The 24796-nt window shown below is 41.5% G+C and overlaps 1 protein-coding gene across 1 annotated transcript in view; it reads right to left on the bottom strand.

Annotated features, from left to right (window-relative positions):
• Positions 1–24796, bottom strand: part of LOC144773236 (high affinity choline transporter 1-like) — a 182996-nt gene that overhangs the window by 14692 nt on the left and 143508 nt on the right. The gene's annotated exons all lie outside the window — the stretch shown is intronic.

A 24796-nucleotide genomic window follows, 5' to 3' on the forward strand; every position in this document is an offset into this window, starting at 1 on the left:
AGCAAAGCAGTACTTCCTGTTGCCTTCCATTACTTACAGGGTACTTTCCAGCTCAAAAAGAATTTTGCACTGGAAAGTAAATTCAGAAATAATATTTTGTACTGGTTAGTGTAACTTTTGTGACGCTAACCCAATGCAAAACATTTGTAAATCTACCCCTCTGTGATGTAGTAAGCTCCCTTTAGGGTCTACTTTGGTTCTCCCTTATTTTAGCCTAATTGCACAGCCACACATAACACATTTATTTTTGTGACATGATATTATTTTAGAAATAAGCTGTGCATGTAATTATTCTGATTTTTTCTCTTGGGATTCACACTGAACATTTCCTACAAGGTTGAACAACATGGTGCCCCAATTTTCTGTCCTCTGTAAAACAACAGTTTCTAACATTTTAGACAAAACACAGAGGCACAGCTGCTGTTTTTCAACAGAGCACTTCTTATCATATAAACCGAGACTTGCCCTCTGGAAAACAGAGAGGAAGATTCTAGCAGAGGAAAAGAGCCTTGTGCAACCTGAGATACTGACTACCTAACTGCAAATGCCAGATTGGAGTCTGGTGCTAATCCCAGAGATCACTGCTATATCACTGTGTTCATGTGATAAGGGTAGGCTTAGATAGATATATCATTTACCATGGTAGGGCTTTTCATTGTATACAGTTTGCTCGTAAAACTAATTACTCTGCATAGTTGTATATGTTTTTTAATCACAGCACAGTTGCTTCAGAATAGAGCACAATAGTTTCAATAACTATTGTAAACTTTCCTTGTGTCTTTCTTTTATTATGGAGATGCAAGAGTAAGAGAACGAAAGGTGATGATCTGTTTCCAGGGTCCCCTGGGAACAAGAGAGTTGTGTTATAGGTTGCAAATTCACCTGTTACTCTGGAAAGGTTAGGAGGGCAGGTAAGGCACTGTGAGCTAGTCGGATTTGGGCCCATATGTACTGTTGTGTTATGGTGACTTAGCCCTTACATACATACTGACGTTATGTGATCAGAGGTAAAGTTCTGTTTCCAAACAGAATACCTGCAACAGTGACATATAGAAGAGGGTATATGATTTAAAAAACTTGTTATCCCCAGTGTTATTCGACTGATTTGCAATTCCAAAAGTACATGGCTACAAAGTCAGTCCTCAGGTTTCCACACATGTAAATGGAGTATGAACAAGGTGACATCTTTTAAATTTACCACAGTCTGGGAATACATGATCAGATACTTCATCAATTGCCATACCAGATCTGTGGTATATGTCATTCTTTGTGGCTGTAATAAGATCTATGTACTTTGGAACAGTATGGACCCAGAGCTTTGACTTATTGAAAATGAACTCTCTTTTAAAAAGAGACTCAAGACTTGGTTGTTCCCCTAAATTAATGTGTAAATATCTTTCTGTCCTGTTTCGTTTCAGCGCTGGGATGCCCAAGGGTAGCTATGCGCTTTATAAATCCCTAGACCTATGTAGGTAACCGCACTAGAGAGCTGAGATATCAGGTCCTTGGACATGCAAGGAGATACAGAAATGGTGATGCCACAAATCCACTGGTGTCACAAAATTGTGACATTAGAGACAAGCAGTTATTTCTTTTTCAAAGGATTGATGGAATATCTGCTGATCCAAGACGTGGTGATTGAGAACTGCTGTTGAGACAGAGTGAGGCAAAATAGATTTGTAGCTTAAGAAATTTGAAATATGATCTGAATATGGATCAGGAATTTCATCATTTTTTATAGTTCATTGTTGGAAAATGGATTGGTGCAAGTTACAAAGGGCCTTTATACATGTCACTGTAATTTTTGGGACAATATATATGCTTGGAATATTGTTCTGTGACTATGGATTTCCTGAGTGATCGATTAACTGTCTAATGAAGGTTGCCAATTTGGTTTTGACCTGAATGGATCATAAGAGGGTGAGACACTATAAGGATTTGAAACGTTTGTTGCTTTGGTTGTGGGATTGTTGTTGGAAAGTGAGGATGGGAGGTGATTCAGTTACCTCCTTCTCTTACTGGACTACCTTGATACAGTATCAGCTTGACTAACTAATCATTTAAAGATGGTGGTTACTCTGAACATTAATTCATGAGATGTCTGCTATTACATTGCTGGTGGTTGGTTACGTTTTTATGCTTGTTTGCATTTGACAGGGCCCAAGATACAGTGGCATGACTTACCTTATGCATCTAAGGAGATTGTAGGTGGATGAGGCAGTATTTATCTCTAATGAAGTGTAGAATTAGTATTTGGTTACTTTATGTAGGTCATTGTAAAATGGTCAGTGTTTTTTACATTGTTGACATGTAGATGGATGTGGATGAAAATTTTAAGGTGAAACGTTTCTGGTTCATGAGGTATTATTAGCTGGTTCATGAGGTATTATTAGCTGGGGAACGCAATATGGCCTTTAACCAGTACACCATTGCAATGCAACGATGTCCTATTACTACTGCTAGTGCAGGCATGTAAGCCTCTATGACCATGATAGGTCTCTCTAGTAGAATATCTTTGATGGCCTTTTTAAGAGAGCAATAATGTGAACTTTAAGTTTTACTGTTGTACAGGTTGTGGTAGGCTCTAACAAGAACTGGTGTTTCAATCAGCACTGTGAACAACTTTACTAAGATGGCCACAACCAATGGAAGATTGTGGATTGAAATATGTAGAAGTATTTTTTTCAGGTGTATGAGGTACTAATAGTTGGGGAATCCAAGATTATGCTTAACCGGCACGCCATTATGACATGACGATGTCCTGCTATAACTGTGCAGGGAAGGATCCTGGTACTTCCCAGATAGGTTCCTCGAGTAGACTATCTTTGATGGCCTTTTTATTAGGGAGGTAATCTGAACTTAAGTTTTCTCTATGCAACAGTTTGAGGGAGGCTTCAATAAGTCTGACGTTGGATTGGCACTCTTATAGACTCCACTAAAATGGCCACCTCCAGAGGATGGGTGATGCTTTCTGATGGTATCGGAATACTATAATTTGCATATGCATTATGCTTTGTTTTAACTCTTCTTTGATCCTTTATTACATTAGCATTCTATAGGCTGTTGCATGCATTTCCCTGGATAGCCATTGCTATGGGAATAATGTTGATCCCTGAAATGATTACACTGTTGTGACTTCTCTTTGTATGAGTTAGGGAACGCTATGGATAAAGGGAAAATGTTATTCTTGAATACGTTTTGTTTAACAATGGTTTGAGTTGAACGTATGATGTTAATTAATGTGTAATCAAAGGGATATGCTGCTCATTTAAATATGTATTGTGTTAAGTTAGGTATGTTATCTCTCCATCAGTTTGAGTTCCAGTGTGCAATCAAACTTCATTGGCTTTGGCTAGAAAGAAGAGATCAGCGTTTACAGATAAACCACATTGGGAGTCATGTAACACCTTTCCAAGACTGCAGACAGCATATAACGCTATATCATATACACATGAATCAATTTATAAAATCTTCCATTTTCTTTGTACATATGAACATCTGTCATTGTGTATCATAATTTGTGAATTCTAGCTGATAATTTGATTTGATGTTCAATGCATCAGTTTTTGTTATATGCTATCGAACATATAGGTATTACATTTCAAAATGTAGTCACATTGTTCACAGGGGACTATGTGATTGTATATATATATATATATATATATATACATATATATATATATGTATATATATATATATATATATATATATTTTTTTTTTTTCTCTCGCCGGAGCCCAGTCACGGATACCTTTGGCGCAGAAATGAAGAGGAGACCCAAGTGCAGGTGAGCAGTTTTATTAAGTCGTGGGGAAGGCGCACCTCAGCATAACGTTTCGGCCTTCACAGAGGCCTTGGTCACATGACGCATGCAAAAAGGGAGGCATTATTTAAAGTGCTAGTGTTAATGGTCTTTGTTGTGTCATTGGTTAGATCTCACCACATGATATTATCAACAATTGATGGATATGGAAGACAGATTACGGCAAAGATGCCACTCATTCCGGGATAATCCCTTAAATTTCAATGAGTAATGTGCAAATTAGCTATGTGCAAAAATATGCGGCTCATTCCGGGATAATACCTTAAATAAGAATAAACACTGTGCAAATTAGCTAAGTGCAAAATGCAAACAATGATGGATTTGTGCAAATACTAATATTTACACACTATTCAAACTTCAAAATGCATCAGCACATATATGTACATTACTAATTAATATATTTACAATATTTACACTTCTTCTCAGATGGCCATGAATTAGCTATGTGCAAAAAATGCGGCTCATTCCGGGATAATCCCTTGAATAAGAATAGACACTGTGCAAATTAACTATGTGCAAAATACAATCAATGATGGACTAGTGCAAAACATAATATTTACACACTATTCAAATTCAGAATGCATCAACAACTATATGCACATTACTAATTAATGTATTTACATCTTTTCTCAAATGGCCATGAAACCACAAGTACTGAACAATATTGGGTTACGAATACTAAAGTATTCCAAAATCCCTAATAAAAACAGTCATTAAAAATTTTTTTTTGTCTATTATACAGCTTGCTCATGTATCAAATAAGAGAGGGAAGAATCATATCTGTCTATAAACATAAAGTTGGCTGGGGAGGAGATAGAATTTTCTTAATTAAATACATTATCGCAGCCTCCCCTACCTTTTAACCAAAATCTACACAACATTACATAAGACACTAGCTAGCAGTGATTTAAAAAAACCGTGATATGTGCACTAATACATCATGTTCTCTCTTATATCCTTTTGTTTTCCCTTGTGGAAACTATTTTCAATGCCACTTTGTTTTCATCTTATCAGTTGTATGATTCATAGTGAATAAATTCACACTCCCTGAATGCTATACACTCTTATAGCCCAAGCCTGGGCTATAATGAGCTATATGGTCATCAGGCATATTGGACATTCTCAGGACCTGGTTAGACTAGAACGCTGTTTTTAACCGGCAACATTGACTTGTAAAGACTATCCTGTTCCCTCGCATACCAACACCACTCATTATCCAAAGTCTAAACCCCACCCCAAAGGTAATGTTTGAGTTCTAATCAAATAGTATTTAGAGACAGGTGTAGAAATCTTCAGTGGAGTTTAATCCTCCCGGAGCTCTACTGTCCATTTCCAGTATGTACCTAGTCTCCAATCTTCTTAGGGCACCTTCTCTATTGCCTCCTCTTCTCAGTGGGCTCACATCATCAATGGCATAATATCTTAGTAGGGCACTGTCATTATTATGGCATTCCTTAAAATGACGAGCTACAGGATATGCCGGGTCACTAGTATTGATAGCCCTTATGTGCTGAAGTATCCTTTTGTGCACCTGTAGTTTGGTACTACCTACATAACGCAGGGCACACGGACACTCCAGCACATACACCACGAACTCACTTTTGCAGGTCAGCTGTTTCTTAATCTTCCAAGCAACAGTGGAAAATGCGACAACGAACTCTGTCTTGTTTAGTCCGTGTTGACAGGCTTTACAAGTGGAACACTTCCTAAAACCCTTACTTTTGTCCAGCCAATTACTGCGTGACACAATTTCTGGACTAGATTTAACAAGGGCATCCTGCATAGAATATGCCTTTCTATAGGTGATACTAGGTGTGGCTGGAAGTTTCTCACCTATTATTGGGTCGCATTTAATAAGATCCCAATGCTTTGTGATGATTCTCCTAAGTGCTCCGTGTTGCCTATTATAAGGCCAAATCAGCCTGGCTGATTGATCTTGAGAGGTGTCTAGTCCAGAAGTGTTTTTGCGTTTGAGGGATATATATATATTCTTGTAGATATTAACTGTGACATCCAGGGACAATGTGTTATATGCCAACAGAGAGTGGTAATTGATCAGTAATTAGGGGTGAGTGTGACCTATGGTATGGTATGGTCCATAATGCTGTAAAACCGGGGTCTTCAGCGTTGAAAATTATGTTTTGTAGATATTACAAGGTATGTTATTATGATAATTTGGGATCTCCTCTTGAACTGCAACTTGATAAAGTGAGTAATAGAGACTTACTTGCTTTAACACTTAAATACACTGCAAATTGAACAGGTCCAGAAATTACATAACAATTGTTCGAAAAACTGAGCATTTTGATCATGTATGGTTTGTCCTGAATTCTTTTCATTTTGCACTTAATATAGACGTTATATGTCCTTTTGTAATTGGAAATTACATCAATGTGTCCATAGAGTCTTGCACCATTTGTTTTAAATACATTTGTTTCCGTTGAGCTATTTATTAACAGCCCAGAGGAAGTACAATGAGTTGAGGATGAAACACGTTTGCTATATATCAAAATAACTGTTAAGGTTCTATAAAGATTTTATTTTACAGGACTAACTGTCTTCGTGCCTTTGATGATACAAACACATCAATTTATATATTTGGACCTGTTTTAGAATTAAGGACTATAAAATTCCTTGGGAACATGAATTAAAAAAAGATAAATATGTTACATGCTCTGGTGGGCCGCTCTTGCTTTGTGTATTGAATGTAATACTATATCAGGGTGTTGGAATGGTTAATTCAGAGAGGTGGGCACACAGGATTTGGAACAACATCAGAGTGCAGCAATATACACCACAAACATTTAAGCTTGTGTTAATTGCAGCAAGACAATTTGCTAATTGTTAACTTTGGTAAGACAATACATTATTATGCCCTCCTCTTCTCTCATCCATTTCCCTCAACCTACCTGTTCTCCTAGACACACCTTGTGGATTAGAAAGCTGAACACACCCCTCCACCAGGTGCACCCACTTGGTAGTTACTGGGCAACCACTTGGCTGGACCTACATGTGAGCCTAAGAGTCTGAGAGAGGGTCACATAACTTCACCACCAGCCTTTACAAGACCTCCCCCCAGGGTGTCTCAATGTCGAGGCTATGGGCAGAGAGGGCAAGGCAATTGCCTGTATGGGCCTGTGTGGGCTGGTGAGGGCAGAGGAAGGCTAGAAATGCTCTACATTGAACAATCTACACACACTCAGCAGCAAACATCCACAAACACAACCATGCATGCAAACCCATAACAAACAAGGTCACTCCACCCAACACTCACTCACCAAATGCTATCTACTCATTTAACACACTCCTACATGCCCTGCTACCCCTACATTCACACACTCCTACACAAACCACAACTCTATACTTCAAAATCATAAACACTAACACTTGGCTACAATCTCACAATGTATGTATCCTCAATCTAACCAGCACCCTCAGTTTCCAAACAAAATCCTTTTGCTGCCCTCTGCCAACTCCTAATATTCTCCTTAAACCCCCTCTCAACCCCTTCTTTAACCCTCTATCATACCGCTTCACCACATAACTCTCCTCTTTTTGCCATACAAAAGCAATGACAACACTCTTTTAATACTCTGCTCCAACAATAAGGACAAATCTTACCCCTACCCAGCCATCAACCATCGCTTCAAACTAATGTTCATACACTCTCACAGTCCACACTCTCTTCTCACACCCAATCCACCCCATCAACATCCACAATTTACCAGTCCTTCACTTTCAAATCCTACACCTCAAGTCACTACCAACATATTAGATACAACTATCAAACGAAAATATACCCAAACACACTTAGAACATTTATCTTACCCATTCAAAAACATCAAACCATCACAAATACCTACATGCATCCACTCTGCTCCGAAATACCAACATAAATAGCACACATTCAAACACATCTCTACCTCACAGATTTAAAACAACAGACAATTAACAGATCAATCTACAAACACGCAACAACACTCACAGACATGTCTATCTAATATTGCATAATTCAGAGCCATAAAGCATAACCCTCATGCTCCACCACCACCCCTCGCCCATACACCTTCCACCTTCAATTTACGTAAAAGAAAGCAACTCCACAACACTTTTCATAAGATTGCATGCCCTTGTCTGTCACACAACAAGCTTACCTTTCTCACCACCACCCACATGCATCCCAAACAAATGTCTTTTAATCCTTTTGGAAGAAGATGGCAATGAACAAGAACAACACTATTGCTGTCCTGCAACAGTTAACTCCATCACCAACATCACCAATAGCACAGCATTTACAACTTCAAAAACCAATACACACTCTCCTTAAGCACAAAATGACATCACCTCCCAAAAACATTTTTTAGACAACTGTTCAGATAAATGCTTGTTCCATTTCAAAAACCAAATACCACATTTTTGACCTACTCACAGATACAGTACCTGAGCTACTTTTTATAACTGAATCATGGCAGTGGGAAGACATCAAACCAGTATTGCATGAAGCAGTTCCACCAAGCTATCACACTGTGAACCAAAATTTCACAGGAAAAAGCAGAGGCAGCTTAGCCATCATATTTAGGGAAATAACAAATCTCACCAAAGGTGAGGATGGTTGTTTACAAGGTTGCAAGACCCTCCTTTTCAGATGCAGCCCTACCCCAACCTTTTCATGTAACTTCCTTCTTCTTTAAAGATCACCACCTAGCAATGGAGCATTCCCAGACATATTTCTAGACACAATCTCCTATCTTTTTACAATATGTTCAAACCTATACATCCTTGGTGACCTGAACATAAGGTCTGACAAACCAATATGCCACACCCCAGAACTATTCTCATTGGCCTAAACATATACAGCCTAGAATAGCTCATTTCCAATCCCATACACATTGCAAGGCCACCATACATGTAATTGTCAGCAACCCTTACATAGTCATTTTCCAAAGGATTACTCCAGTCACGTGGTCAGACAACTATCTATTTGCCTTCCAACACAAGACACCACAATTCGCCCAAGCTAAACACACCTACATTGAAACAAGATGTCTTGGTAGGAACTAGAAAACAAGCTTACCTCCTAGGAATATGTGGTCACAATAAGTTCTGTACAAACACTGTATGGATGGCTCCATGAAGCTTTTGATCTCTTAGTGGTACAAAATACATCTACACATAACAAAAGAAAACTTGCCCCTTAAACTAATGCAGGATTAAAAATAATTTTAACACAATGCTACGCTTCAATGCCATTGCCTCATACCAAACAGCTCTCCTAACAAAATGTGTCTACACAGACATAACAAAATAAACAAGTCAACAATCAAAAAAGATTAAACAAATATTATTCCAGTTGAATCCACAATGCACAATACACCAATAAAGAATGTAATAGACTACTCACAGAATTCTGCTAGCCAGAATACAGAAGGAAGCAGTCCATGTCTCCATATTTTGTGTTAAACTATCAAATCATTACACAAATAAATCAAACATGTTGCATTCCTACTTAACCAACAAAGGACTCCAACAGGCCCAACTCGTTTACAACAACTCCCCCCACCCCCTGGGAAGCTTAACACAGCCTCTACACCACTTCAAAGAACTATCATCAACTTAATTTCTGGATCTTGTCAAAGTGAACAAGCCGACCGGCCGCCCCTCTGACCCTTGTCCACCTCAATGATTCAAAAACATTATTTTAACGACTTCATCAGCAATAAAAGGCATACATATGCCCATTATTAAAGAAAATTAACCTGGATACTCAAAACCCTGAAAACCAGGAACACATAGCAATCAGACCATTCCTGGACAAGCTTATAGAAAGAGCAGCCATCATCCAGATGTCACAATTTTTGGAAGACTATTCCATAATTTCTGACTTCAAAACTGGATTCCATCCAGGAAGATGCACTGAATCAGCTCTAATCTTAATCTGGTATCACCTTAAAAACACAGCAGACCAGAATGGAGTTGCTGCCCTACTTTTGTTGGAGGTTTCAGTGGCCTTTGACACGCTCAATCATGAGACACAAGCCAAAGACTCAAGGAAGCCGGGTTAGAGGGCAATGGTGGGTCATGTCCTACTTACACAATAGAACAAATATCTGTACTCCTTGTTTCGCTTCAACATCATACTGTATAAAAGCAGAAGTCCCTTAAGGCTCAATCATCTCACTTATGCTTGTCAACATCTATATTAATTCATTACCAGAACTGATCAATGGTTTTCAATCCACCTGCTATAACTATGCAGCTAACATTCAGATACTCCTGAGATTGGAAAGTCCCAAGGACATTGGAAAATCCAAAATCTTAATTTGCCTTTGAGTCATTGCCTAATAGATGACATGGAGCACCACAAGCTGAATGCATCCAAAACTGAAATTCGCACCTGTGGCAACAGGAATACCTATGCCCCTCTCTGCACCTGGCCTAACGATTTTGTTATACTGCCACAAATATCTAAGGAGGGAGTAAATCCTTGGATTACAATAGACACCAAGCTGTCAATGAATGCCCAACTGAATAATATAGCCAGATTAAGCATTTTTACAATGAAAATGCTGTGACACGTTTTCCAAAACCTAGGATTCTGCATCAAGGTCCAAGCAACAATCTTTCTTGTTCTATGAAAACTTGATTATTGTATATCACTGCTCACCTTTATCAACTATGAGAAGATTACAGACAATTCAGAACTCTGCTTCTAAAGTACTACTACATGCAAAGGCACAAGCATAAGCACACCTCTCCCTTGCTTTGGGTCCCTACACTGGTCATAAATAAACACATCTTGGATAATTCGTAGTTGTTCTTTCAGGGACAGGGAATGAAAATGCATTTAATTACTATATGTACGGGCTCCCCCGGCCGTCCTCATACCGCTATGCCAAGTCACAGGAGACTGGAGAACTCTTGGCAATTGCATATATGTGTGTGTGTGTGTGTGTGTGTGTATGTGCACAATGTGCATTCCTATTTACGACCTTACACAGCACACATATAGATGTTTCTATAAATAGTATGGGTATGTACATATATGAAGAAATATGGGTCTATACTTTGTATAGTGATGGCACTTTTATTTGTATGAGAACATGACCATATATATGTATACATATGTTTGTTTTCTCTATATAGAAATGCATACATTAAAACAAAACTATATATTGAAAAACACACATAAAAATATAAAAAACTATTTTTCAAGCATGCCATATAGAACAATTCATTTATGTTTATAAATTACATCCTTAAGTATGTCATTGTAAATGGAAAATATATATTCAGATGAACCTCTTGATATATATTTCTGGTCCTTTTAGGATTCCTCAGAGTATGTACATATGATTAGGGATAAAAGTAACTATAACATGTATATAACAATATATTTTAAAAATTAAAACATAGACATGAGTATGTCTGAACATGTAACTATTATTATATGCATGTACATATGGAGACAGATTTATAGGCATTTATTCCTTATACATCAATATTAATATGTATAATATTTATATGTGTGTTTTTTTTATATATTTTGGATACACATAGATCTAGATGTGTGGGTATTTTTTACATGTATATATTTATTTTATTTTTGTTACAGTAAAAAAGAAACAAAACACAAATTACATAAAAAAATGTTAACACCAAAATCAAGTAATTTTCTAAAATGAATCTACATATAACAATAAATATTAACAATAAATGTATGTATTTTGCGTTGCATATATATATAATGCATAATAAATACATTCTATTTACATAACATATAAGTGGATGAGTGCATGTATATGGCTTTATGCTTCAGTTCATGAAAATAAATATAGGTCACAGTATGTAAATCTGATTATAGGGAAGGTACCCGTAAGCGTATTAGAATATTTTTTAATATGAAAAAAATCAAAGGCATACATATTACCCAGTGGCAGTTGCCACTGAGTACTTCTGGTTAGGCCCATGTTTCAATACGAAACGCATTTTTTTGGATTCCTAAAAACTTTGGCACTGTTTAATGAATCTTCATGAAACTTTCTCACAAACAAAGTTCATCCACCTCAGCTCTTTCCTGGAAGGTTGTGGGTGGTTCATCATCTGGGGGTTGAGAAAAAGAGAAGGTCCCAAACATGTTTTCTCCATGCAATTTTCCGTAGTAAAATTGAGTAGCTATACCACAAAAATGGCTGAAGGTAAATTAACCTAGTCTGGTAAGCTAGATCTTAGTCCTGAAAGTGTGCGTTTTGTTATTTGGTGTGAATTGTTCAGTAATTTTTGAGAAATTAAGGTTGAAAATTTATATATATAACACACTGCAGAGAATTCACAGATTTAACAGATTCAAAATATAAGATCTAATAGGCTGCCACCACATTACCAAAGAAGAGTTGAGGCCCAGCTCTGCATCTTCTCCTCGGCCTCCTCAGTGGAAGGCAACTCCTCGGGGCTTGGGATCGCTGGACCACCCCACACCACCACACCGGCCGAGAGCTTCTGCCTACATCTGATCCCTTATGTGTAGTGCGTGTCCCCCTGGCTTTGGGAAGTGGACCACTGCTGAGCTTGCGTTGTCTGCGGCTCCCGTGGCGCTCTGAGGCATGCGCCTTGCCTGCGGCTCACCTCCTTGGACCCTGGCACTGCTGGGGCTGGGGAGCTGGTTGATGCCCGGTGCCGTGGAATCCTGGGCCTGGCTGCTGTACCGGCGCTGCCATGAGGTGCGCCTGACTCTTAGCTGAACTTTCAACCTTCGCAGTGAGTACCCACGGCGACCCCCACTCCCCTCTATAGTGCTTTGGGCACTCGTGGGACTCAACACAAGGTATCCTGTCCTCGCGCACCACAGCCATTACTGTTCCTGCGCTGTGGCATGGCCTCGCCTGACCTTTGGATTCCTGGCCCTACGACCTGCTTGACCTTGGTCTACATCTCCTGCTGGAAAGGCTACCATGACTTCCTGCCCCCCCTTTTACCTTCCACATTGCTTGCAACTCAGATGGAGGTGGAGTAACTGCAGTGCCTGACCCCAAGATGGCGGCTGGGGCTAGTCTTGACTACCGCCGCGGGGAACTCCTTAGGCCCCGGGGCACTCCCAAACTGAGCTGTTGGGGCAATCTAGCTGATCCCCCCTTACGAAGGTGCTCTATTCTGAGGGCATTTCGAGACCGGGGTGTCCACTGTAAGGATGGGCCAGGACAACGCCTGACTTTAAGATGGTGCCCGTGCCCTGACTTCGTACTGCCTGCAGTCTTCTTCGGTTTTCGCAATCATTTTACTGACTGCGAAGACCGAGCAATTATGGCTGATGCCCGGTGGAGCTGCCATATGCAGCTATAGCAAAGTCTGGCTCTGGGTCACCCCATCAGCCGTCACCTACCCAGCCAGACATCGGACATTGTTTTTCATGGTTTTATTTGGCTCTCTCTTCAACTGCCTTGACTGCTTTATTCCCCCTGGAGCACTTTCCCCCTTCAGATCTATCTGACTCTGTCTGCTTTCCTCTCCCCTGTTTACCTTTCCCCCACTACCTTCCATTCCCCATATGACGTGTGTCTTGTATAAGCAGCACGCTAATATCTTATATTATTGTGTAAGCTCACGCTTTTCTCCCAAGCATATACTGATAATTGCAACTGTAACTGTAACTGATGTAACTATGTAACAATGTTCTAATGCAATGTCTTATCTCATGTAAAGTGCTCTGATACCTCTGGGTCTGGCCAGCGCTATAAAAAACTTTTAAAATAATAAATAAAATAAATAAATGTGATTGTGGCCCATTTTAGGACTATGGGGCTTTGTCCCCTTTCCTGCAAAATGACAAGAAAACATATAGGGGTGGGGTAGACATACCCTAGCCCCCAGGCCTAGTGAGGGGACCAAACACGTTTTTTTATTTCTAAATTACACTACAGATCTGTGTAGAATTTTTCTATTTTGGGCCTTGGAGATTGGTAAAATTATTTCTTTTTGGGGAAGGAGGCATGTGGCCCCACTCCCCGAGCATCATAGGGGCCATGGGGACCCCATTCTTGCCCACCATTCATATTTAGGGGAGGAGATGTGTGTCCTCCAGCCTCACAGAGGCCTTGGAGACCCCAAACTATGGGATTGACTTTGACATTTTGAGGAGGTGGCAAGGGGCCCAGTCTGAAAACTGTTCTCCGACCCAGCGACCCCACCCCTAGGGGTCTGTGAAAGCAGTGTCCTGGGGATCCCATCCCCAGAACAGTGTTGTTCCCTTCCCAACAGAATGTGGACATTCCCTGTTTGCACTCTCCAGGAAGGAGAGTGCAAACATGTTCCCGGGTGGCAGGGGCACAGAAAAAAGCTGTCCTACCCAGGCGGGAGCAAAGGTTTGAAACGGTCTCCTCAGCCAGCACCGAGGATGGGTGGTGGCAGGGGAGTCACAAGGGCCACTGCAGCCTCCAACAAGTAGACATGCTGTGGGTGTTCTGAGTGGGCACAGGGCACCCACTGTAAAAAACTGAATTGTTGGCTCCTTCCTGCACCAAGTATGGATGCTGGCTTAGGAGGTGGCAGGTGCTGCGGGCCTGGGGGCTCACCCACCAGCCCCCAACATTTTTCCATGTTGTGGGTGCCCCGGCTGGGCACCCACAGGGGGTTAGGTGTAGGACCAGGCCTTGCAACTTACCCCATGCCTTGCATGGTGATGAACATCTTACTTTAAGTTAAAAAACATAGAAATTCACTGAAAAAACAATGGTTAAGGTACCATTATACTTAGGAAATGTAATAATATTTTACATTACATTAAAAAACACAATCTTGGAAAATTACTGAAAAAGCAAAGGATAAAGAGATGTTAAAGTTAAGTAAAAATGTATTCTAAAATATTCCATTTTAAATGAACTAAGCCACTGAAATTCACCATTTGTAGTTAAATTAAGTAACTGTAACTCATGCCCTAAAGTAACTATAACTTGAACCCTCGCTAAGCACTGCCAATTACCTCATATATTACATCATTTATGACATGTTCTATGACATCAATCATAACATTCCTGTAACATCCAAAATGACATCATTGATAAAAGCACTGTGCATGGCAGGGACAAAAGTTATAGGTACAGGTGTTTGGCCCTACGGCTAAGCCATGCTGAAGTTGTAGTGTGGCTAGCAAGTTCACAACACTGTTAACAGAGGTGCATGAGTTGTAAGATGTTTTAGAAGGGGCACAAGCTAAAACTGTAATTTAGAACTATAACTCCAGAATTTCAAAGGTTTGTGTTGTTTATGTTTTTGTATAGAAAGAATAAAAAAGGTTTTACTAACTATACCTAAACTTGAACCGTTGGTTTTTCATTGAATTTCTTTGTTTTTTTTAGATGTATGAAAAATGTTTTTGGAACATAAAGAAAGTAAATCCGTCATTGTTTCTCCTAGCAGCCATACAGATTGAAATGTACCTGCTTTATGAAGAAACACACATACATGGATATGATGAGGTATCATTTTACATTTCTCTGTTATATATTTAAAGAATAAATAAAACTGTATTGATGTCCAACAGCTAGCACAATCTCTAAGGTTTTTTCTGGTATTGGGCTGTGTTTATAGCTCATTCGATGTTACTTTCTAACAGTCACCATAGTCTCTATGGTTGTTGGGTGATATTTAGTAGTATTGGGGTGAGGTTATAGCCCACTTGCTACTATTAACCAATTACATAATGAGCTGCAGTTGTTTTTGATTCTAAAATGAGGTTACTTTTGAAAACAACACAAAGGCTGTTGCAACAGCCAGGCTATATTATATTTTTGTTCATTTTGTGAAATCCAATGTTTTGTATGTATTTTGTAAGTACCGTGGTACCTCCTTTGTATCATCGCACTAGTATCACTGTACTTTCACATTTTGTTAAACAGCAATTAATTGGCTTAGAACTCTGTCTATTGTAGGAAACAGAAGGTTTACACCCCTTTTCCCCACTTCCATTCAGATCCTGAAGAATTGATATGAATCTCCAAGAAACTTTCCAAAATGTGCTCTTCTATGCCTTGTTTATACATGGAAAGTTTCGGGTTGATCTGTCCAGCAAGGGCTGAGAAAAAAGAGAGGGTCCCAAAACGCCAGTTCCTCATGCATTTTCCATAAATTTAGTTAAGAAGCACTACCACAAAAACTACTGAACAGATTTACATCAAATTTGTCAGGAAGGAGGAGGAGCTACGCACGCATCCAGGATGGCCGCGTGAGCACAGGGCTCCCGAGTCCCTCGCTGCCCTCCGCATATATCCTGAAAGATATCCTGACTTTGACTCTGGGTTCTTGCAGATGAACCTCAGCTGACACCTTAGCTGTTTTCAAAATTTTATTTGGACTTCGGGAACCGCAGATACGCCGATCGGAGTTTTGGAGGCCCACCCCACGGTGACACCGGGAGCTGGCACGCCAAGACGCCGGGGAGTAATTGAACAACAGCGGCCTGAGGGGTTTCCCCTGTTGCCCTGAGTTGACTTTCGGTTTTGTTTCTGGGCCGCTGTCTTCTCTGATTGCGTGATTGCCTCGCTCCCCCATCGGGGTCCAGCCTAACTCTGCTGCCTGACTATACGGCAACTGTTCTAGGGTTTGGGTGTTGGGCTGAGCTGTTGCTTCTGCGCCCTTTTGGCCCACCTTCGCTATTTGCAGTGGTCTGGGGGTGAGCGGCCATTTTCACCAGGTCTCGCAGGCCCCCTCGGGGCTCACCATTCAACATGACCACCAGGCATGACAACGAGAAGCGGAAGACTAAAATGCCTCTACGCGGGGGACCGATTCAAACCAACGTCATGGATCGCTATTCCCAACCCAAGGGGTCCCCCGGTGGTGCCAGTCGAGCTTTTGAGGGCCCCACTGACGATCCGACTGCGTTGGCCGAATTGACTTTGCAGGACGTTATGGGCGCCATAGCCAACATGCAGACTTCCATTGGTCAGCAATATGAGGCTCTCGCGCTCAAAATAGACACTGTAGCAGTTGATGTTATTTTGATCAGAGCTGACTTGTCGAAGACCAATGAAAGGGTCAAGTCTCTGGACCTGAAGACTTCTAGCCTCACGACCGATGTCTCTGATCTGCAAACGGAAGTTGGACGCTTGCGCTCCTCCAACGATCTCATGGTCCATCGCCTGGAGGATTTTGAAAATAGGGCCCGGCGCAACAACATACGCCTTATTGGGGTCCCTGAAACCTCTAGCGCCTTGGTGACTGATCTTCTTGTGGAGGACATCGTCTTGAATCACCTGGCCCCCAGAGGCCAAAGTAAATTCTTTGCTGTGGAGCGTGCCCATCGAGTGCCGGGCGGGAAGCCGAAGTCGGGCGCCATGCCGAGACCTATCATCGCCAGGATCTTCAATTTTAGGGACAGAGACACCATCCTACAGGCTTTGAGAGTAAGTGGCCCCGTAAAATTCGAGAACACAACGGTGAGTTTCTACACGGACTTCACGCAGCTTGTTCAGAGACAAAGGATGGGGTTTCAGGGAGTGAAACGACGGCTGAGGGACTTGGGCCTGAAATATGCAATGCTCTTTCCAACCAGGCTGCGTTTCGAATATGGAGACCGGACATTCTTCTTTGATCGCCCTGACGGAGTTAGTGACTGGCTGGATACCCTCCCCAAACAGACTGACTCAACCGGGCATCCGGGTGGAGCCGAGGGCGGCGTATCGGAACAAGAGTGACATTATGTTTCCTGATCTCTGAACATTCACATATTATTCGGCTGGGTTCGATATTTCTTCTATTACTGTGTCTTATTGCTAAGCACCCGAGGGTGGCGGGGGGGGGTGGGACTCTTTCCTCCTCGGGGGTTTCTTTCCGTAGACTAGTTTAATGATGGGGCGACAGGCACACTGCAAGTAAAATGTAAATGTCGGAATTTGTAAAGCGCACAGCTACCTCCACCGGAGGTGTCCCGGCGCTGTCCGTATACCGCTTAGGAACCCTTCCTGGCTTTCCTGGGAAATGTCCACTCCTGGGTACCCCCCAGGTGCAGCCAGGCATCCCAGCGCTTTTGGGGCCGTTGTGGAGACTAAGTAAGCTATTGCCCAGAGTTGCAGCGTGGGACCCATGATCAGAACAGGCACTGAGGCGAGAATATCCAGTCTGGGGAATTAATGAGCCAGAGACCCGCCGAGGCGGGAATCGAACCCTGGTCCCTGGCCAGAGCTCTGCATCAAGGTCTGCCTGCTCTAACCATTGAGCCACACTTCTCCAGTTGGGGTGGCTTCTGAGACTAACGCACAGGTGCAGGGTGGGGGGCGTTGTAACGGGTTCTCTTTGGGGGGTGGTGGGGGGTTCTTGAGTGTTTGTGGGTTTCTTTCAAGGCAACGTATCGTATTTCTTCTTGATTAGGTCATTGTGTTCATTGCGGGGTGGACTCTGTGCATTTTTCTGGGATGGGGGTTAGTGGGTTGAAACTAATGTGTTGGAATGTCAATGGATTGGGAGATAGGATAAAACGGGGTGTGGTGTTGCAGCTTCTGCGGCGCCTCTCCCCCGATATTGTGTTGTTGCAGGAAACGCATCTGGTTGGGAACACGTGCCATGCCATGAATCGGCGAGGGTATCGTTTGGTGGCACACTCTGGCTTCACCTCTGGTTCTAGGGGTGTGGGTATCCTCGTTAGGTCCTCCCTCCCCTTGGCAATCGATGATGTGCTTCTTGACGATAGGGGGCGATATGCCGCTCTCACTGGTAGATGGGAGGGGAGAACGGTCTCCCTTGTCACTGTCTATGTCCTGCCGGGTCTACAGACCTCGACTTTCGCTGATCTTGGGCGTGTAGTACTGGGGCTCCCTGAGGGCATTTTGGTGATAGGCGGAGACTTCAATTCGGTTGTCTCCGGTGACATAGATCGCTACCCCCCCAGGGATCTCCCCAAGTCGCAGTCCTGGTTGAGTGGGTTTCTGGAGACCCTGGTGGACTGTTGGAGGTTGCTGCACCCAGATCAGGCGCAATACACCTTTCACACTGGAGCCCATGGCAGTCTGTCCAGACTCGACTATATTCTGTTGGCGGCGGCGCTGTCCTCCTCCGTTGGGGAGGTGAGGCACCTCGCTCGGGGCATATCCGACCACTCCCCAGTCTGGCTTCACATAGATATTACTATGAATAATGAGGGACGGGTCGCCCCTATAAACCCCTGGTTCGCAATCCCAAGACCCGTAAGAAAAAAAAAAAATTGTCAGGAAGCTAGATCTTGGTCTATAAATTGTGCTTTTTGTGATTTGGTGTAAATCCGCTCATTATTTTTTGAACATTTAAGTTTCAAAAATATTTTTATATCTGGACAGTTGGGTTCGAGGGACTCTCATGAGAGTCCTGTGAACCCAAATAAAATAAAAACGAGCCTTCTGATTGGCCTAGGGAGCATTTTTTAACTTGGGCTATATCTGACTCCATTTAAAAAAACGGAGTATGCAGTTCCTAAGGAGACAAAAAGTGACTAAAGTAGATTGTGCAGGTGACTGTCTATCAGAAAGGAGGAAGGCGAATTCCTCCTTTCGGATTTAGGGCCACTGTGGGCCACTATGCAATCTTGCTATCGCCATCAATGAACACTGGGTCCACACGCCCCAGGCTTCCTAACGTGGAAATTGATAACTGGTTTGTCATTTTTAAACCTTTAGGCCCTACCGTCCCCTTCCCGCCCTCCCTCCTCCCCTTCCCCCCTCCCCCACCCCGTCTTTTCTTGGCTATTTTCTTGCAGGACCTATTGTAGGACGAACGTGTCCACTTGCTGTCACAATCCCGAAGGAGAAAATCTTTCACTTCATTTAGGTGAGTGCCTACTTCTGCAGCTCCGCTACCACCAGCCAACCTCTGAAGCTGTATATTGTTTTTACTTCACTACATCTTATAAGCTCCACATTTTACGTATATACTGCATTTATTTGCATGTAATAGCATGCAGTACTGTGCAAGATACTTATGAGCATACTTGTACACTTGTGGGGCTTTGGACAACCCCACCACGTTTGTCAGACTATCAGTGACTACTGTTTTTATACTACTGTTTTTTATATATTTGTGCTTTCCCCTGGATTGTCCCCCGCACCCACTGACACTGGACACCACAGGTGCGAAGAAGACTGGTAATATACAGATCACTTTACCACATTATCAGACATTTAGTGTAGAATACTAACTAGGTCCTGAAGAATTGCCGCTTGATCCCGGATGGGACATACAAGGCAAGAAACATGTTGACCGCATGAGTTTTTATGAGCAACTGACTATAACATTACTGTAGTCAGTCGCCACCACTTCTCTTTTAATCAAGGTGGGAGACAGGATCATTAAAATAGTTACCCTGATCCTCCCGTCCCTGTTTTAATGCCTTTTTTCACACAACACCCCACTGCACTTCTACACTATAGGGCCCCTTACACGCACTCACCCTCACAGCAAGGATTACAAGATCTTCGCCAAACAGCCCTCGGTGGGGTATTGCAGCGCTGACCCGACGAGGAGCATGCCCAATGATGAAACATGACACCCAGCTGGCTGGGTGTGTGAGGGCCCTAAATCCGAAAGGAGGAATTCCCCTTCCTCCTTCCTGATAGACAGTCAACTGCACAATCTACTCTAGTCACTTTCTGTCTCCTTAGGAACTGCATACTCCGTTTTTTGAAACTGTTACATTGGGCACGTATGCTGGACCTCCTTGAAAAAAAGCCCTCCACTCTTGTCTCTCCTTTTGATAACTATATCTGACTCCCTCAGGAGCAGCACTCTATATGGCTTCCATCAAGATGAGAAAAATGTTGCTGCCAGCCATTACAGAGCTTTGGGACTTAGTCCCCTGTCCTGAAGTTTAAAAGTAAAAATAATATAAGAGTGCAGGGTAGGGATACCGTGCCCCCTTAGTTCTTGTGGGAGAGACCCAGAGGAATGCCCTCTGGGTCTAAAATAAAAAGAAATTGGTGGGTGTTGCTGCAATCCCATGGAACTCCTGCAAGATTTCGGCAAAGAAAAAATAAAATTGTCTTGCCATTTAAAAAAAATATCTGAGGAGGGACGTGAGTAGGGCACCCCTCCCTAGCCGATTTTGGGCACTGTGAACCCATTCCCCACGGCCCAGTACCTTAAGTAAGGCGAGAGGGGCTTGCACACTGTACACATTTGTTGTACATGTTGTTCTCTGATTGAACACAGAGGAGGCAACATGAAATCACAAACTTTGGGTATCTTTCAACAATGTTTCTGCTGTTTGATTAGACTTTTACCTACGCATAGAGTGTCCAATGCAAGAGCATTTAGAAGGAAGCAAAGTAAGAGTATAGCTATTCATCCGACTTCATGTGGCTAATTGAAAAGTCAGGAAAGATGTGGTGCGTCAGAGAGAAGGAATTCACCATTCACTGCTCTTTGAATAGTTGAAATCTAACATATAATCTTACAATTAGTGGAGTAGTGTGGCTCACTGGTTAGAGGCGGCAGGCCTGAGAGCAGAAGTCAGCCTGGGACCAGGGTTCAATTCCCGACGCGGCAGGGTCGTGGACCTTGGTCAGCGGACTCGATAATTCTCGCTTCGGTGCTTACTCTAATCAGGGGTTCCACTCGGCAACTCTGGGCATTAGCTTGCCTAATCTCCACAACGGCCCCACCAATTCCGGGGATGCCTGGCTCCACCTTGGGGACTCCCAGCAAGGGACCATCCCACAGGGAAAGCCAGGACGGGTTCCCCAGAGTTATACAGCGCCGGGACGCCCCGTTGCTGGGGCAGCTGTGCGCTTTACAAGTATACTACATTTACATTTACATTTACATTTACATTTACATAAAAATGAGGAGGGCAAGTCCTGCATAAACACAGGCGAACACATTTTCTACAAAATTCCTGCTCACTGTGACTTTATACACCTAATGTAGAGACTCCATAAAGTATTTGGGTCTGACTGAAAACGTTGTATTATTACTGTAAACATGTGGGTTACAAAATGCCAACACATTAACTGGCACAAAATTCCACACCAGCACCACACTTTTACAGAACTTACCCAAGAGCAAATTAAATGAATGTGAAAGGCTGACAACTAGTAACATTAATGACTCTGAAAGTCAACATATTTTTTAATATACTCAAAGATTCCTATGAACTTCAACTGTCCTGACTGACCATAGAAACCTAAAGTGACTCATACAAATGTGTGGAGAAAATCCAAAGAAATTGAAGTGGACGATATCTTTGCAAAATTTAGACTTCACAGACAAATGTAAACTTGGGAAGGGGCATGTCATTTTAAAATGGATTTCAATATTTGTTGATCTTAATAGGAGAAAAAGCAGAAACTAGATATGGTGTAATTTGCAAGCTGGAAATGGCAAGATTAATCTGTTTTGTTGTCATCCCAGGAACTTATTTGCTTTTCTGCATAATTATACTTAAACTTTACTGAGGTCCGAGGACAGGGATCCCTTATCACAAAGGTTAGCAATGTTATGTAGATCTCCCTAAGCGTAGATGTACACTTATACCTAGGTGTAAATCTCTACATGGATGTTTACCATTTCCATGTGTAGCTTAACACCTACATTTACACTTATAAGTCTCAACCCACTGAAATGAGGTGGTGAAAACTCCTTTACCTGAATTTACAAGTGTGACTGTTTGTGTAAAGCTCTGCTTCTGTGATGGAGATCTCTCTTAGAAATTAAAAGGGAATAAAAAATATTTTAAATTAATGAAAAATAAAAAACACATTTTCCTAACTCCTCTTCAGCCAGGACTACCAAGGTAACAAGGGGAAACACCCATGCACTAAGACTTACATATTAACACATTTTAAATTCTTGTATATTTTACATATATATATTTTAATAAAATAAATATAAAAGTTTATTTTCCCTTCCCAGCATTTACTGTATCATATATGTAGAATGGGTCACGATATTGGATGCAAGTGACTTATTATTTTATTTGTGATTTATATATTTTTTTAAAATACCATTTGCATTATATTGCTAAATGCCATTGTGAACATTCAAAAAGTGTACTTAGAAATAATTTATTTAAAGATATTTAATAAAAATGTAACTTAGAGAAAGCTTTATTTAACATGCTATTTAATGCATTTAATTTGTTTTATTTTTTGTTTCATTATGTGTTAGTGTTATTCCCTGTGTCCAATGATTTCAGTAAGAGTATGTTGCAGTACCAGTGGTTCGTCATGCATGGTACTTGAATTATCCCATGCTGGGCCGGAGTACATTTAAACTGGTTTTATAAGTAGTACTACTTACAGTAGACTTAAATATGTATTTTGTGAATTGCAATTGTCTTACCCTTATGTTGGTCTGTGCTTGATATTAGCATGCTTCTCCTCAAACCTTTAACTAGACTCATTTTATAGTCATTATTTAATACAAGTAAATTAAATGCACCAGGGCAGAGATCTCAATATACAAAACAGAGGTGAGACTGTGATGGAGATCTCTGGCCGGTGGTTTATGAATTGCATTTTTGAGTGCATAAATACATACTACTCCACAATGTCAGTCAATCATTCAAAAGTAGCTCCAGTGAAAAAGCCCAGAGAACCTGATTCTGCACTTATGTTCCTCTGTTGAAATGCCAAACTTTGTTCTGATTTGAACAGCACACAGGTCAGGTTCAATGCTATGTACACCTAAACTTTCATTTTTTATAAAGTGTAATGTTATTATTTTTATAAAGTTCTCGAATACGAAAAGGCGCCTTGGCTCTATCTGAATGCCTACCATAAAAAAAAAGATTCTCCACACTTTAAGGAAATATTAAGCCAAGAAAAGCCAAGTTTTCACAGCCTTATGAAAAGCTAGAAGATTGAGCATGATTTTAATGTCCGAAGGAGGCATATTCCAGGCCTTAGTCACTACCATCACAAAGCTCTTGCCACCCCAGGACATACAATGAAACCAGTTTCACAGAGGCTGAACGGGGGGGACCTGCCTGGGGTATACCAGCTGAAACTATTCTTAAGGTAGACAGGTCCTTGACCATGTAATGCTTTAAATGTGTTGCAAATTGCTTTGAAGACAATTCAATGTCAGATCGGAAGCCATTGCAATTTTTTAGCGAAGCTCGAGACAGACTGGTATTTGGAAATTTTTAACGAAAGACAAGCTGATGCATTCTGCAGCACTTGCAGTTTATTTAGTACAGATTGATGAGCATGGAGCTATAGTCCATTGCAGTGATCAATCTTTGCCATTACTAAAGCAGTGACAGCTAATTTCTGCAAATAGGCAGGAATGTACGGCAAGATATCTTCAAGAGCCTATGTGTGTGAAAAGCCACAGATGTGATTGCATATGCCCGGTCAGAGAGAGTTAACGTATTGTTGAAAATCATTCCCAGATTTCTTGCTGTCCTTACAGGCACAGGGAGAGGGTCGAGCTCAGGTGGCCACCAAGAAGGAGACCAAAAGGATGGGTTGGCTCTAAAAATAATAACCTCAGTTTTGTGTGAGTTTAATTTGAGGTAGTTTTCGCCATTCATAAACTGACAGCCTGCAAACAGTCCTTATATCTGTAGTCACTGCCTGAGTGCCCTTACCCAGTGAAATGACAATTTGTATATTGTTAGCATAAGAGTTGAGGGAGAAGTCAAAAGATCTTATAAGCTTTGCCAGAGGAGTAACATATATATTGAATAGGGTCGGACTAAGTGATGATTCCTGAGGAAATAGTTCAGTAGTTCCCAGGCTGCTCCAGATACTCCTGTTCCAGTAAGGCGATCTTTCACCAGCCCATTAATAACAGTATCAAAGGCTGCTGATAGATCGAGCAGGATAAGAGCAGCTCTACCTCCTTGGTTCAAAGTCAATATTAATTTCTTTGGTGGTTTTAATGAGAGCCGTTTCCATATTGTGCTCCGTACGGAAACCAATTTGAATGCAATCCAAGAGGTTTTTCTTCTGGATGTGTGCATCTAATTGCAAATTCATCACTTTTTTCACTGGGAGGGGCAAAAAAGAAATAGGACG

The sequence above is a fragment of the Lissotriton helveticus genome, chromosome 8 (genome assembly GCF_964261635.1).
Source record: "Lissotriton helveticus chromosome 8, aLisHel1.1, whole genome shotgun sequence".
Taxonomy (NCBI): domain Eukaryota; kingdom Metazoa; phylum Chordata; class Amphibia; order Caudata; family Salamandridae; genus Lissotriton; species Lissotriton helveticus.